This window comes from Theobroma cacao, chromosome 1, assembly GCF_053813885.1.
Source record: "Theobroma cacao isolate CCN51 chromosome 1, ASM5381388v1, whole genome shotgun sequence".
NCBI classification, from domain to species: domain Eukaryota; kingdom Viridiplantae; phylum Streptophyta; class Magnoliopsida; order Malvales; family Malvaceae; genus Theobroma; species Theobroma cacao.
The window spans coordinates 7,197,111-7,210,507 of record NC_142639.1 but is presented as its reverse complement, the minus strand read 5'-3'; the positions used below and the strand labels follow the sequence as shown (position 1 = coordinate 7,210,507).

The 13,397-nt window shown below is 31.0% G+C and overlaps 1 pseudogene across 1 annotated transcript; it reads left to right on the top strand.

The window, feature by feature from the left end:
* The first annotated feature begins 9,418 nt into the window (after window positions 1–9,418).
* Window positions 9,419–11,301, top strand: LOC18611828 (NAC domain-containing protein 82 pseudogene; annotated as a pseudogene). The gene is made up of 2 exons (XR_016024266.1): window positions 9,419–9,548; window positions 9,779–11,301. The product of XR_016024266.1 is annotated as an NAC domain-containing protein 82 pseudogene (transcript).
* Window positions 11,302–13,397: the final 2,096 nt, after the last annotated feature.

Below are 13,397 nucleotides of genomic sequence, written 5' to 3'. Positions count from 1 at the left end.
TGTCTTTGTATTTGATTCAATGGTAAGTGGTAACATGTAGCACTAGCAGGATGTCCGATGTATGGCGGTTGAACCTAGCTATTAATGGAAGTTTTATACTAGAATAGTGTGTATCAGAAGTACAGGCACCAGATTGAAGGTTTCAACATGCTTTTGGATTTTGGTTAACCTTGCTTAAGTGTAAAGGGGGTTCTTATGATAAAGAGAGGAAGCGTTGTAAACAAGTAAAAATATGTGTCAGAGGTTGCAAAGAGGAAGATCGGAGCAATTCTTGAAGTATCGATTGTAGTGGCAAGTGAAAGAAAAGAGAATTAGATAGAGAATTTAGAGAGAGACACTCTTTAGAGGAGGATATGCTAGCTCTAGGGAGGGAGAGCTCCTAAATGAATTATAACGCTCTATATATAGTGCTAAAAGTGACTGTTACTAAAGAATAAGCTTTAATGCATTTCATAAATTACATTATTATGAAAAGTTTTAATGTGAGTAACTGTTATTGTAATTGGATATAATAAGACTTATTCTCAAGTAAAAGGTAATAGAGAATAAGTATACGTGAACAGATACAAAAGAATAAACTATATGTGAGTAGGTACAAGATGTACATGAATAGGTACAAGAGAAAAAAATATATGTGAATAGGTATATAAGAATAAGGTTGGAAGGTAAAACACTTGTATTTCAAGAAAAGATTTAGAGAAAGACATGTTAACTACCTCTATATCTGAATTATAAAACCAAACTCTTCGGAACATATCAAAATAGAAATAACCCATGAACCCTGCCATTCATTTTGGGTTGCTTTCCTTATTATCCATGTGCTGTAGCTATTCTATGCGAAGTAACTGTTCTACTTGTATTAGTTGTTCCATATGAAGTAGCATTACACTTATTTTAATTGTTTTGAGTGAAGTAGCACTCCACTTGTTCTAGTTGTTCTGTGTGAAGTAGTGCTTCACTCATTTTGATTGTTCTCTATAGAATATTATGTTGTAAAATAATTTTTTAGAGAATAGATATTAACTAAAATCAAGTATCTACATTTTACCCCCTACATAAGAATTTTTTTACTTAAAAATAATTTCCATGCGTTAATTTAGAGAAAAGTTTTATTTTGTATTATAATGTATTATACAGTAACACTTCGAGTAGTAACACCCTTTAGATAATAACACCTTAGCCAATAACGTTTCAGGTAGTAATATATTACTGTCTTGTGCAATATTTAATTGCTCATATAACAATATATTTTTCATAAAATAAGATTCTCAATATAAAAATTGTAAAAAGAAAGTTAATATTTTTCATAAAAATCTTATTTATGTGGTTTATAAATATGAAGTTACCATAACTAATTTTCTTCATTCAGATTCCAAAGCAAAATAAAATTCAAAACAAAAGGTTTGTTGTTTTGTAAATCTTTTTGAACAAATTAGTTTTTTTTTATATATAATTTCTTATTTTCTCTCTTTTTGTATTTTTGTAATTTTTCAAAAAAATTGAATTTCTTTTGCTTGTTGCCTCTTGCATGAAAAAATCTTTTTAAATTGAAATATGAGAAGAAATTTTTTTTTCATGCATGAGTTTTTGATTGAAGGATTTTTTTTTTTTTTTATGTTTGAATGTATACATATGTTCAAGGAGACAAATAAATTGTTTTACTTTATATATGATTATTAGATAAGCAAAGTTAGGTATATTATTTACTTATTAGATATAATTAAGATCCCTATGGAATTAGATTATTATAGTAGAATTTTACATCATGACTTATGTAAAAATCTTAATTCTATTGAGCAGTTTAAAGATTTTTTTTAATTATTTTTGTCTCATGAATATCCTAAACAAAAGTAATCTCTATCAATTGAAAGCTATTTTAACATGTCACAAAGAATAGAAAGATAAGGAGATTTAGCTAGGCAAGCTAGAGTGACAAGTCAAAAGTTGGCCTATAAATATTAGAGTTGTAGAGGGCGTTCAAGTATTTCTCTTATTTTGTTTGCTCACCGTAGAAGCTGTGATGATTTTTTTTTTATTTAATTGATGCTTTTTCTAGCGTTGAAGCTTAGGTTCTCTTTTTTTAATATATACAATTGGACTTTTGAAATCTTGAGGCTCTGTTTTAGAGCAAATCCGAAACAAATTACAAATAGTGCCAAAGTGTAAAAGAGGACTTTAGTAACACTGCTTTTGTTTTAGGCTTAAGGCACGGCTTAGCGTTTTTTTTTTTTTTACTTCGCTTTTGTGCTGAAGCTTGTGGCTTGTATGGCCACGTTCTATAATTTTGTTTTGAAAGTTTCTTTTGGACCTCGAGGCGTGCCGCGTGCTATTTCCTTTGACGCCGCGAGTTATTTCTTTTGGAGCTCGCGGCATGTGTCGCGAGTTATTTCTTTTGGAGCTCGCGGCATATATGCGGTGACTTTTTTTTTGTAATTATAATTTTTTACTTATATTATTATTATGTTATTTTTATTTGAAGTTGTAGATTTTCTTTTAAAATTTTACTTATTTATTTTATATATATATTATTAATAATAATAATAATATCAAAATTTACAATTTGATAAGTTTTGTTGTTTTACTTCGTTGTTGTTGTTGTTATGTTTTTTTATATTTAATAAATAAATAAATAAATAAATTATTACATATGTATATTTATCTCCTTTCTCGTGATCATGTTTGTAGGTTTCTTTTTTCATTTTCTTCTATGCCCAAGACACGTTTCTTTCCAAAGATCTATTGTGGTGAGCCTAAAAAAGCTGCAACAAGGAAAAAGATCATTGCACATAAAAGGAAAAGTAATGATTTTAAAGTAATTCCTCTTAAGAAAATTAGAGTAGGAAAGAGTGTTGAAATTCCTCCTGTTCTTTAAAACTGAGAAGATAAAATTATTAGAGAAAGAGGAGAAGATAGTTTTTGGGAAGAAGTTTGTGTCAGGAGGATTGACAAACATCCCTCTAAGCCTGTTGGATATGATTGGAATCATCTATGCTTAGAAGCACATTTTCATAAAAAAAGTGGTATTTCAAGATTATACATTCTAAAGTTCAGATTTAAGCATGGTGAGTTTCCACTTTCTACTATTAAGTTAGGCTCTAATTCTCAATCTGTTTATGGTTGAGATGAGTGGGTAAATAAGATGTTGAAAAATCCTACTTATATTAAATTTCTCTCATCTGGTGGAATACTTGATGCTGTATGTGTTACTTCCAAGCTCAATATTTGTAGAGAGAAAAGGATGGATGTATGGCATGCTATTGTTGTAAGGTGGAACACTTTTTCTTATACTATGATTACAGTATTGGGGAATTTACTTTCAGCTTGAAAAATGTGTGTATTCTCTTACTGCACGTTTGGTACAGGGAATAGCTAAGCTATTCCCTGTCTATTCCCAAGGGAATAGCTTACCTCCGTTTGGTATGGTGATATCACAAAGAATAGCTATTACTTAGTAATAGCTATTCTCTCAAAAGGGGTAAAACTCAGGCTTAGTTAAACCCGAGGCTCCCCATGGTTTTTGCTATTCCGTGACCATGGGAATAGCTTTGAATTATGATATGACTAAAATGCCCCTTACTGTTTATAAATATTACAACCCTAGACCTATATATATATTTTTTTTCTCATTTTCTCATTTTCTTTCTCTCTCTTCCCCCATTCTTTCCTCTCTTATTCTCTCTCTAAGTGGCATCAACGCCGGAGATGATGTTAGCGGCGGCGGCGACGGCAGCGAAAGCGACGGCGACTGCGACGGAAGCTGCTGTGACGGCGATTTTATGACCGAATATGGTCGGACCAGGTTACGCCGGAGATTTGGCCAGATCTGGCACTCAACGGCCAGATCTGGTGCTTCCCGACCAGATCCCACGGTTGGATCTGGCACTCCACAGCTAGATCTAGCCGCGGGGAAGAGCTGATCTGGCGCCGTAGTGGCCAGATCTGGCCACAGGGTGCGCCAGATCGGCGTTTTGTTACACCGGTCGCCTTTCCGGCGACCGGCTCATGAAAAAAAAAAAAAAAAAAGGGAAAAAATAAAATAAAAGAATAAATTATTTATAAAATCTAAAATATTAATATTTTGTATATAATTTAAACATTATTAATATTAATATGATTAAAATATTAAATATTAATATTTAAACTATTAATGTTTTATTTATTAAATTATTAATATATTAAATTTTTAATGAATATAAAAATAAAAATTATTAATATTTTTAATAATAATAATATTAAATTATAAATAAAATATTATTAATTAAAATATTAGTAATTAAATTATATTAAAATATTTATATTTAAATTATTAATTATTAATATTTTAATTAATTATAAATTATTAATATTTAAAAAATAAAATAAAAATAATTAAATATAATAAAGGGTATTTTTGTCTTTTTATTTTCTATTCCTTTCCTATTCTAAAGCTATTGTTACCAACCAAACACTGTAATAAGTCATAATAATTATTCCTACTCTATTCCATTCATCATACCAAACTATATAATACTTATTCTATTCTATTCCCACCTCATTCTATTCCCACGTAATAACTATTCTATTCCATTCCTATCTATTCCGCGAACCAAACGTGCCATTAGAACTTCTTTGTATGTGGAAGCATGATTTTCACTCTATCAAGCTTTTTGAAGAAGAAGTGTGTATTCGAGACTTTTTCTTTGTTCTACTTAAAAGTTTGAGTAAAACTTCAAAGGTTGCACGGTTCTCCAATTGAATAAGGATATTTTATAAGAAGTTCAATGCTAAGGGAATTAAGATTGCCCCTCTTGAGTACCCAAACCATAAGCATGAGCTAATAGCTTTAATAATATTTTGGTTGGCATGGCACATACTTCCAAAGTGTCTAAATGATGGTATCTCTTTTGCAGTTGTTCCTTTAACAATAAAAATTGTTTAAGGAAAACTTTTTTCTCTTGCTCCACTCTATTTATCTCTATATAAGAAACTAGACTTGTACCAACTCAAAACTGTCAAGCTAACTGGACGTTACAAAGTTTTGACTTATGTGGATGCTTCCTTCATTTAGATGTGCCTATGGGAAAGGTTTAGTACTTGCGCTCTCGTGCCTAATGTATATCCTTTTGCATATTTTTCTGTGAATAACCTTTTATCAATGAACAACTATAGAGATTAGGCGTGGCATGATCTACTCTCAAGAGGTAATGTTCTTGAAGTGATGGATGTGACAAAAAAATTTAATCCCAAACCTTATGTGTAGCCCATAAATGAATTTGATGAACCTGAAATTTATTATGATCGTCACTTTTTACAATATGGAAGAATGAGTTCACAAGATATTAACTTTTTTTATGGGTTCACAATTCTCAATTGTCATCTATGATTGAAGGTTCCAATTCAAATAGAGATAGAAATTTTCTTTCTGTCGAAGTCTATTATCCTTACAAAGTAGCACGCCAATTTGGGTTTGACCAATCAACTCCACCTGACTCTTCTTCATCTATCAGTTTTTCTTCTTACGTTTCTTCATTTATCATGGCAAGACTTCAACTCTGTTTTGATAAACTTAAGAGTTGTACTGTCCCAACTTTTGATAGAGTTGGTATCTACACTTCTTGATGGTTTGCTTATTAAAGGGAGTGTATTAAAGAATGGAGATCTTTCATTGTGCTTTTGACTAATCCCAAAGCTTGTATGTACACTCCTTCTATGAGTAACACTAATGTATCCTCACACTTGATTTCTCTAAAAAAAAAAATGTAAATGAAGAAAAAAATGATGTTCTTCACGCTCTTACTCATCAAACAAAACATGTGCATCGAAAAATAAGTTCATCCTTTATTTCTTCTTCTACTTCATTATTTTTCTCTTAAATTCACTTCTTCATTATATATTTTTTTTTTGTAGAGAGAAACAACTGCTAAAGTAGAACTTAACTTAGTCGAAAGGAAGAGACTTTTGAAGCTGAGATTGAGGAAGAATCATGTGACTCTGAACATAATAATGAAACAAATGATGAGTCTATTGGTGTTATTGAAGCTGATTTTGAGGGTGTTGTTACTCCTTTTAGAATGTCAAATGTATTGACAGACCCCTTTGATGATTCCATTGATTTGGATGCTCTGTTCCCCTCTCACATTCAAAGTTCCAATATAAATCAAGTAGGAACAATATTAAAATGTTTCTTTAATTGATGTTGTTTCATTTTTTTTTTGAAACTAAGATTATTCTTACTTTATAGGCTACTTAAGATGAGGTTGTTCCTCAAGTTACTCAAGATGAAGCTGTTCTTGACAATGAAGCTATTTCTATTATTGAGGTTGTTTTAGATGTTGGAATTGGTGTTCCTAACAATGAAGCTATTCTTGCTATTGAGGTTGTTCCTAATGTTGGAATTGTTATTGATGACTCTAGAGTTACTCCGATTAATTCTTGTGCTTCTTCTTCCCCAATGTCAACACACAAAGATGTTAATAGTGTTTCTAATACTTCAGTAGCACATACTGAACAGAGTGGTAGGAAAGTCAACTTTCATAATTTTTAAATTTCTTCAGATTACATGGAATACTTGGAGTAAATTTGCAGTATAGAAGGAGAATTTTAACTGTCAAAGCAAGTATATATGGCAAGTATAGCTACCAAAACCTAAGAAGAAGTAGGACATGCTTGGGTTATATCAACTATCATTTTCCCCATGCTCAAGTCTGAAGGGGTTAGACAAATGTTTTTTCTTGTACTGGTACCACTTTATTACAAAGAATGTCTTGTTAGCAAAAACAAGAAACAAAAGGAAAAGAAAATGAAACTATTCGCAACAATCAAAGGCAATATTGCATTTGAAAGTAACATAAGGGACATGGCTTCCAAAGGAAAAATGCGTGCAACTGTGGGATTGAACTGAGAGTTCCAGGTCCAGGCTAAGAAGGTGATGAGAATAACATATCAATTCTTTTGAGTTCTCTTCCCACCTCAATCACTATTAGCCCATCTTTTGCTTTATTGGACATGCATATGAGGACAAGTCTTGCAAAATCCAACAAAGTTCTGCTGCTCAATTCCTATTCTACCATCACTGAAACCACCTAACTCATTGTAGTGCAAACACTGCTCCATTTTTTGCCTTGGTATTGTAACTGGTTCCCATTGTCTCTCGAAGCTGACCAAAAGTAGAAACGTCAGGGTTTACAAGAAGCTTAGAGTTAACATCCAGGGACGATCCAATAAGTTCAAAGGTCTAAAGCGAAATATTTAAATGAGGTTTTTTTTTATTAAAATTTAAAATTTTATTCTCCTAACTTTTTGAGATGCAAAATTTTTAATTAAACTTTTATAATCAAATTCTTCTAATATTTCTTTTTCAATTGATAATATAGCCAATTCATTTAATTTTTCTTGAGACATTGTTAATCTTAAATAAGATTTTATTAATTTTAGTTTTGAAAAACTTATTTCTCCCGAAGCAACACTTATTGGAATTGTTAACATTATTTTAAAAACTAAAAATATTTTCATATATCTTAAATTGTTCAAATCTACTTTGAAGTGAAAAATTACTTGAAAAACCAGATTCATATTTTTAATTTGACATGAGGTAAAAAATATTTAACTATTATAATTATCTTATATTTTTTAAATGGCTAATATAAAATCAACAATCAAAATTTTTAATTCAAATAAATCAACTATCACATAAAATAAAAATAATATAACAATATAATATAAACTCTAAATTAAAATAAAAAATTTGTAAAAATTAGAACAATAGTACTTAATTATTGAATACTTATTATAAATCACAAATGAGACTCACAGCTTTATGAATATAATAAAAGAACTAAATTCTTGTGTATTCTTTGGAGATAAATTGAAGTTAAAGAAAGAAAGTGCAAATGAGAAAGAAAGATTTCAAAAGTAAGTATTATATATTGAAAAAAAATAATTAGTTTTATATATAGAAAAAAAATAACTGTTGAAAATCATTAAATGCATTGATTGAGAATAAGAGAAATAAGTGAAAAAAAAAAACTGTTGGAGATGAGTAAATACATATGATTATTAATTTATTAAAAATAAGATAATATAGTTAAGAATTAATAACATTTCAAAAATAAAAAAGTAATAAAATATTAAAATTTATTAAATATATAATTAAAAAATGATAAAATAAATAATTTTATTAATTATTTTTTACTTTTATATTTTTTAATTTATATATATATTTAATATAATTAATTATATTATAATTATTATAGAATTATAAATTTTTTTAAAATTGAAACCTCCTCGGATTGGGGCTAAAGCCCTTGTATGGGTGGCTTTACTCAAAGCTGGCCCTGCGAGCATCATGTACATACTCTTATTCATTATAAAAACAATAAACTATTTAAATTATAAGTGTCCTTTCTGGCTCAACTTTTAGAGCAGCTTGCAAATTTTAGAGAACAAACGTTCGAAATTAGCTTTCAAGGACTAAAAACATTTTTTTTTTTTAAGTTGAAACTTTTATCGAAACTGTTGTAATCTTAATTTTTAAAACATGATACCTTAATTTTATTTATCTAAACTAATTTTTTTTTTATCATGATAGATATATGCACCTCTCATTTGAATATTTTTCATATCAACTTTTTTACAAATATATCTTTTTAATGATTTAATTTTTACTCTTTTTATGCCTCTTTAGACTAATTATTATGTAGTTTTATGTTATATTATGTGCCAACTTGCATTTGTTAATGATAATATTTGATCCTACATTAATTTATTTGTACATAATTATAAATCATATTCCGCAATTAATAAATGTTAAATACCAAAATTCTTAAGTTAGGTTTCAAAAATAAACATATTTTGTAGAGTCAATGCTTTCTTCAAATTAATATCTCTTTAAAATAATTATTTATTAATGTTTTTTGAGTTGTGATGACTACTTTTAATCTCCCAGGAGTCCTCTTGGTTTTTGTACTTCATACATTTTCTTGAGGCTATTGTTTTTTTAATCATTTTTGTTCTTCAAACCTTTCAAATAAGATAATACCAAGAAAAGGTACGAAAATTTATGGATTTTCTCCATAGTTCTATCAATTGATTAGTTTAGTCATATATTATAGTAATGAAATTAATGGCATAAATTAGAAATATATAACCATTTTTATATATTGTCATGTAGTCTAACCATTTAAATAGAAGAAAATGAATTTTAAAATTAATTTTTGTACTTTTTTTTTAAGAAAAAAAGCATGGTAGAAAGAATCCAAATGTTATAGTTGTGCCAAAAATTTAAAAATGGAAGCAAAGGATTTATTAGTGAGGGTATTTCCTTTTTGGTAGTAAATAGTAGGGTGTTTCAGACCATAAAACATAGGTCAGGGGAGGAATTTCCTTCCTTATTAAAACAAAAAAAGGAAAAAAAGGCACTTTGGTAGTAAAAGAGTGCCGTTATAAAACGAGCGCACAACTTAGCTTGCTCTCTACTCTTCGTTGGTTTCAGCTCTTGTCTAACTCACTCGGTCTCCCTCGCGCTCGCCCTCTCTCTATCGCTTCCTCACTCGCGGCTCTCTTCTCTTCGGGTACGTTTCTTTGGTTTCTCTTTCTCTTTTTCTATGTAGTTGTAATTCTTGTATGTTACATATACCAGTTGATCAGAGGTCGTCCATTTGAGCTGTGACTCTTTCTCTTTTTTTTTTTTTTTTTGTCTTCTTTGATTTTTGCGATTTAGGGTTTTTTTTTTTACTTGAATGAAATGATGTGTTGTTTGATTAGTTGTAATGATACGAGAACCTTAATATGTTGAAATCAGGGTTCAATCTGTACGCCAAATGACTTTTGACCTCAGTTGCGTTCAGCCGCCGTCGTTTCTTTGCTGTGATTTTGGGTTTATGAGCTGTGGGAGACTCTGGTATTGTTCTCAAAAGATCTCCTTTAGGCATTGGACTTGGCCCGTTTTCTACGCGTCAAGTATTTTTTGATCCTTTTTCTTTTTTTGGATTATTTGTTTTGGTTCCGCTGCTTTAGTCTAAGCAGAATCACAACTTCCATATTCACTTGCTCGTGAATTTAAGTTGTTTATTATTGGGCATTGAGACTTCAAAATTGTGATGGGTAAAAACTGGTTGGCTCCGGGGTTTAGATTTCACCCTACTGATGTTGAACTTGTTAAATATTATTTGAAGAGGAAAGTATTGGGCAAGAAGCTTGCTTTCGAAGCAATTGCTGAGCTCGATATATACAAATATGCGCCTTGGGATCTACCAGATTTCTCGTGTTTAAAGACAGGAGATCTAAAATGGTTCTTCTTTTGTCCCATTGAGAAGAAATACGCCCAAGGGGTTAAATTTAATCGGGCTACCATGTATGGTTTTTGGAAAACCACTGGAAAGGATAGAACTGTTACATACAATGATGCAGTTGTGGGGATGATAAAAACTCTAGTTTTTCACCAAGGTAAAGCTCCACGTGGGGACAGAACAGATTGGGTAATGCATGAATATCGACTTGAAGAAAAAGAATTGGCCGACAGAGGGGTTGTTCAGGATACATATGTGCTTTGTGTTGTTTTCAAGAAGGATGGTATGGGCCCAAGAAACGGTGCCCAATATGGAGCACCATTTAAGGAGGAAGATTGGAGTGATGATGAGGACGTAAATTTGGTCGGCACTGGCTCTCTTTCTGGCATGTCTACGCTAGCCGTTGGTGGTGCTAGTAGCTCGTGTGTCCCTGAAAGCCTTTGTGCTGGAGCATCTGTTGCATCAAGTGGGTTGTATACTCTACCTCGAGTGGTTCATACTAATGCTGCTGCTAGTGTTACCACTGATATTGATAGTAATGCTAATGCTGCCCCTACAGTTGTGGATGCTCCTCAAGTTCCAGTGGTTGTTGATAAGGCTGTTCCTGCATCAACGGAGGCTCCTCAACTTGCTCAAGTTCCTCAAGTTCAAGAATCAAATGATGACATTTTATCAATGTTGGATTTCTTCAGAGAAGATCATGCATTCATCATGTATGACAATGGTCAAGTGACTGGTACTGCTAATGATTCTTTCTTTGAGGCTCCTCAAGTTTCTGATGATGATGATATTTTGTCCATGTTGGCATCCTTCACAGAAGACAACAATTTGAACAGTGTGTTGTATCCCTTTGAATAAGTTGCCACAAAATATATACCCTTTACATATAACAACTAGTCTGCATTTTAACGGTCTTGATGAGTTATTGTGTTATTAGGAATAAATTTTCAGTTGTGCTGCTGCTGCTTGGTTTACCATTGTTCTATGTAAGTGTTTAATTTGAGAATGAAAGTTGTGATGACTACCTTTTGGAATATGTCCCCTATTTGTTTCGCATTGGTTATTGTCTTATGGTTTTATGATTGCTTTATGGAGTTTCAGTTTAAACGTGCCACCAGTTGTGTGGTGGTCTTTGACTGATATATGCTCATATCATGTTTAGGTTTTGTGAATCCAATACATGTATGAATCAATGCTTCAGAGTCCCATCTATTAAAGACATTGCAGCATTCAATTTGTGCTTGTTTTATGTAGTTTTGGATACAGTCATAAGATGGCAAGTACAAGCAACATTAAAGTTGTAGAGAGATTTTGCAGGGAATGATTGTTGAAGATAGGAAAAAGATGTATTCACAGATCATTTGAGAAGGCAATAGCATTAGCCCATGGATGAAAATGGGACTATAAAATGAAAATAGTCATTTACCATCTGACTGTGGGGTGTCTCTGTTCTGCTGAATAGCTCTCGACGTGCACTCATCTCAGTAGTTTGCTAGTGAAGACACTGTTACTTCCAAAAAGCATTTGCTTATTCCAATCTCTGATTATTGGCCGCAACCTTTCATTACTTAGCTATTTGGGATTTTTTGGGTCGTGTGGCATTGCATTTGACACCCAAAACTCCTTTCGGTTCCAAAAATCGAACCAACTGCGATCAGTACATTTTGGGAGGAAAGAATTGAATACCCATTCTATTTTGAATTCTGACAAAATTATCCCTCTCTTAATTTTCAAATATTTTTGTAATTCTCTTTAAAATGTGCGTCATTACATTTTTTGATGTATGGTTATATTATGGAATACAACTATTTTTAACTTGAAGTAATTATTTTTTTTTTAAAAAATTTGAATGTTATACTTTTGTATAAATTTTTAAAATTATATTTTTGGTAAGATGTTACTTCAAATTTCAAACAGTTAAAGGGCAAAAGTGAAAAATAACTTCAGCCGTGCGAGTGTGGTAACATGAATCTTTTTGTCACTTTATTTTTAAAATTTTTTATTTTAATTACTTAATTATTAAAAATTTATAATGCCTACCGAATCTCCCATCTGTTTGTTTTTTATGGGAAAAAAAGCGTCAACCCCTTATAATCGTTAGCACCTAATTTATTTATGAAAATTAATAACAATTAATGAAAACTGGCAAATATAAATTTGTAGTAAAAAAATTATAGATTTTATGAATTATATGGTTAATATTTTTTATTAATTAGCATTAATTAATAAAACTGAAGCATAATTTGTGATGTCATTTATGATCATAGTATTGATATTTGAGTGAATTTTATATGAAATAATTATGTGTTACATTGACGATATCTTAACTTACAATCATATATTAATATATGATCATTTTCTTGTTTGAAAAAAGAAAAACTTTGAACTCATTAAACAATTGCATGATAATGTTCCAGATACACAAGAAGTTAATCCTTATCCTTTGCTATGCAATTTGGGTTTTATCATTAGTTTAAACCTCTTCATGCCTTTGCTAGTAATATTTTCATTTGATGCAGATAATGAGGTCGGTACTTGAAGAATATAGGCAGTAGTTTTCTTAAGATTAAATCTTCTCACGGACATTCATGCATATAACCATGCTTCTAGCCCATCATCATGTTGTGGGCAGAGTCTGAGCAAGAGAATGAGGCTGAAAATTGATTCAGCAGAAGATAATAAGGCATTAATTGTTTGAGTTTAGGTTATTTAAAACATTGACTAAAGAAGGTGAGACTGCAAGCCCATGGCTTTACCACGAAGACATTACTAAATACCACTGTTACTGCCCCCACCAGAGGATTTGACAAAATATTGCTCCTAAATTCTGACTGATTACTTGACCTACGCCCTAGTATACCCGTCCTTTTCTTTTCTAAAATTCTTTATTCTATAGTTTGTCTGCAACTTAATGGGGGGAAGTGAAGTGTTTTTCCTATTTATTTCTGTGTTTGTCATTTCCTGTTTGGTGGCTTCCATGACTGAAACCCTGAAAACATTTTTAACATTAGGCGGCATCTCATAACTTTTGACCATTGCTCGCGTCCTCAAACTTTTACTTGATCAATTCCGCTCTTCTTAGAACTGTTATTTCAGAGAAAATCTCTGACTAATAAATCATCTTTACAGTAT